Source organism: Leptosomus discolor, chromosome 3, assembly GCF_034619465.1.
Source record: "Leptosomus discolor isolate bLepDis1 chromosome 3, bLepDis1.hap2, whole genome shotgun sequence".
NCBI lineage: Eukaryota > Metazoa > Chordata > Aves > Leptosomiformes > Leptosomidae > Leptosomus > Leptosomus discolor.
In genome coordinates this window covers 71,225,300-71,228,983 of record NC_141393.1, presented here as the reverse complement: position 1 = coordinate 71,228,983, position 3,684 = coordinate 71,225,300, and positions in this window count along the sequence as shown.

Below are 3,684 nucleotides of genomic sequence, written 5' to 3'. Positions count from 1 at the left end.
GGCGGGCAGGGACCCTGGGCCGTGTCCCCGGCGGCGCCATGTGAGGGGTGCCGGGATGCACCCCCCATGGAGTGCCGGCCATGGCTAACGGGTACCGCACGCTCTCCCAGCACCTCAACGACCTCAAGAAGGAGAATTTCAGCCTCAAGCTCCGCATCTACTTTCTGGAGGAGCGCGTCCAGCAGAAGGGCGAGGGCAGCCGGGACGATGTCTACCGGCGGGTGAGCGCCCATGGGGGACAGGGATGGGTGCCCGACAGGGTTTTTCTCTTTTTTTCTCTTTGCTGGGAAGGGATGAGGCCAGGGGAGTGCAGCTGGTCAGGATGCCAGGAAGGGCATCAGGCACGGCACTGGGGCTGGGGGACCTGCTGTGTGGGAGTTTGCCCCTTGCTGCCTTTGACAGGAGTGGGGAAAGGGTCGGGGAGGGCGTCCCCAGCCCGGTGGGGTGCCTGGGGTGGGTGGTGGTGCCAGTTTGGGTGCAGACAGACGGAGCGGATACACCCTGTCCCAGCACTGGCAGGCTAGAACACCACTCAGTGCCAGGAGCACCCAAAGCCCTGCTGTGGGGTGGGGAACCCCCATGTCACTTCTGATGCATTCCCATGGGCAGTGGCACTGGGGGGTCTGGGCAAGCATGAGGGCATCCTGCCCACCTCCCTCCTGCCCCACAGAACATTGAGCTGAAGGTGGAGGTGGAGAGCCTGAAGCGGGAGCTGCAGGAGAAGCAACAAGCCCTGGACAACACATGGTGAGTGGGGCCAGCCAAGCGCCTCACTCTGGGGCGGACGTGGCAGCCATGCACCGTCTGCGGTGCTTGCACAGGGGATGGGGGTTGTCTGCCTGCACCCTGCCCACAGCGGGCAGCGAAGGGATTTGCAATGGGGCTGGAGGGGTTTGCAATGGGGCTGGGCACCCGCGGGGCTCCTCTTACAGCCCTGGCGCCAGCCAAAAATAAAGGGCAGCACCTGTTTGGCGGTGATGGGCAGCACTGTGCCCGGGGGCCGTGGCGTGGGTGTCCTGCAGTGGGGCACCGCTGGGCAGGGGGGGCAGGGGCATGGCAGCTGGGGGGTGGGGGCTGGTTTTGGGAGCATGTGGGGACTACTTTGGTGGTTCAGACCTTGAGTGTGACCCAGTGTTGCCAAGGAGCTGTGTCCCCAGGGCAGCGGCACTGGGAGGTTACAGTACACCGTGGCTGGGGGTCCTGCAGAAGCAGCACCCATGGCATGGGGGGAGCTGGGCTGGGGGAACCCAGGATGGCACAGCTCGCCCAGCCCAGCTGGTTTGGAGTGGGTGCTTTTGCAAAGGGAGGCCATGCTCTGCCATGCCATGACACGCTGCACCCTGCCAAGCCATGCCATGCCATGCTGTGCCATGCTGTGCCATACCATGCCATACTGTGCCGTGCTATGCCATGTCACGTGCCATGCCATGCCTTAGCATGCTGTGCAATACTGTGCAGTGCCATGCCACGCCATGTCATGTGAGATGCTACGCCATGGCCTCACCATGCTGTACCTCATCGTGCTGTGCCACGCCATGCTGTGCCATGCTTTGCCATGTCACGCCATGCCGTTCCGTGCCGTGCTGTGCCTGGCAGGGTGGCTGCGGAGAACCAGACAACCCGCCATCAGGCAGCGCTCCAGCAGCAGTATGAAGAGCGACAGCGGGAGTCGGAGCATGTCTACGAGCTCCTGGAGAACAAGATCCAGCTCCTGCAGGAGGTGAGCCTGGGGGTGGTGGGGACCAGGGTGGGGGCCAGGGGCCAATGTCTGGGGACTCACGCCACTGCCACGCAGGAGGCCAGGCTGGCACGGAGTGAGGCTGAGCAGGCCACAGCGCTGGCCAGAGCCGAGGCGGAGCGATGCCAGGAGCTGGCAGGGAAGCTGAAGGAAGCTGCGAGGATGAAGGAGCAAGACAGGAGTGATGACAGTTGCAGTGCCATGGCCCAGAGGTGGGTGGCCAGGACCTGTCCCCTCTGTGCTGCCAGCCTGTGCCCTGTGCCCCACCTGGGGACTACCAAGGGGCTTATGCTGTGCAGGGCCAGGGGGCTGTGGGCATCCACGGCGGGGGTCGGAGGAGTTCACCCCAAGGGGAGAGAGCTGGGCTGTGGGGAAGGGGGAGCAGCCCTGAGGCCGCCCTGCTTTGCCCCAGAGATTGCTCCCCACAGCTGTCCCCAGTGCCACCCTGGGGCCATCCCAGTGCCTGAGCATCCCCTCCCCTTTCCTCCCTCTCAGGAGGATCGAAGAGCTGACCCGAGAGCTGGCTGCCAGCAACCAGCTCGTGGAAACCCTGTCAGCTGAGAAACACGACCTGCAGCAGCGCCTGGAGGAGCCCCCGGCCCTGGGGGGGCAGGTGGGTGGGCAAGCGCGGGGGCGGGGGGCGAACCTCAGGCCAGCACCCCAGGGAGGAGTGCACCCACCCAGTGCTCAGCTGGCAGTTGTCATCCCTGTCCCCTCCTGGGGCTGTGACCAGGGCTTTGCCACATCCAGCAGTGTTGGGCATTTGCACAGCTGTGCCACGGTTCGGGGGGGACGGGGGGGACAGGAGGACCCGGTGAGCAGTGTCAGGGGAGAGGCCATCAGCCTGCACGCTCCTGCGGGTGTTGGTGCTGCCCGCACCCATCTGCCATTTAAATCCCAGGTCTTAAAATACCCCCAGCAGCCCGGCACGGTGCCAGGTGGGATTTCGGGTCTGCGAGGGATCAGAGCAGCGTGTTCCTGGCAGCCGCACAGCTCTGGCCGTGCTGTGCCTTGGTGTCCCAGCGCTGTCCCCAGCAGCCATGGGCCATCGGTGTGTGAACCGCCTGGGCGGTGGTCCCGCTGGGGGACCCCGGTGTGTGCCCACTGGGTAGCACGGGGTGCCGCGCAGGTACTGGTGGGTGCTGGTGGCCTTGTGCTGCGGGGACATGCCCCCCTGGCACTGCCTGCTGGGGCTGGGCACTGGGGCTGGGCGCTGGCCCTGGCTTTGGGACTGGGACGTGGCGCTGGCGCCGGGGTGGGAACCTGGCACTGGTGACAGGCACTAGTGAGGGCGCAGGCACTGGGGCTGGGCAGTCGCACAGGCCCTGCGCTGTCGCTGTCGCTGTCCCCGGCATCGCAGCCGCCTCTGCGCTGTGCCGGCGGCCACCGATGAGCGCCGCGGGCAGCCCCCTGCGCATGCGTAACACTCGGGCGTGGCGACTACAAATCCCAGCAGGCGCCGCGGCCGCCGCGCAAGCGTGGAAGGGAGCTGTCGTCCGCCGCCATCTTGAAATCTGAGCCAGAAGCCGGGCGCCGCCGTGGCAGGAGCATCCTCGGCAGCGGCGGCGGCGGCGGCGGGGGGAGGCGGAGCGGCGGGGCCTGGGGGGCAGGGGGGCAGCCCGGGGTGAGGGGCAGCCCCGGGGAAGGGGGGCAGCGAGGAGAGAGGGGCAGCCTCGGAGGGGAGGGAGCTGTGAGGAGTGAGGGGCAGCGGAGGGGGGGGGGGACACGGCAGCCAGGAGAGGGGGGCAGCCCTGCTGTGGCTGGGCTGAGCTGTGAAGGAGATGTTGTAGGGTGGGATGTTTCCGTAGCACCCTGAGTTCTGGCGTGTCACCCCCCCCTTAAAAAGGGGGGATTGGTGGGGTGAGGAGTGCCGGTAGGCTCGGGGCTTGAGGGGGCTGTACCCTGAGAGATGCGCCGAGTGACGGTAGAGGCCTCAGGAAGGACTC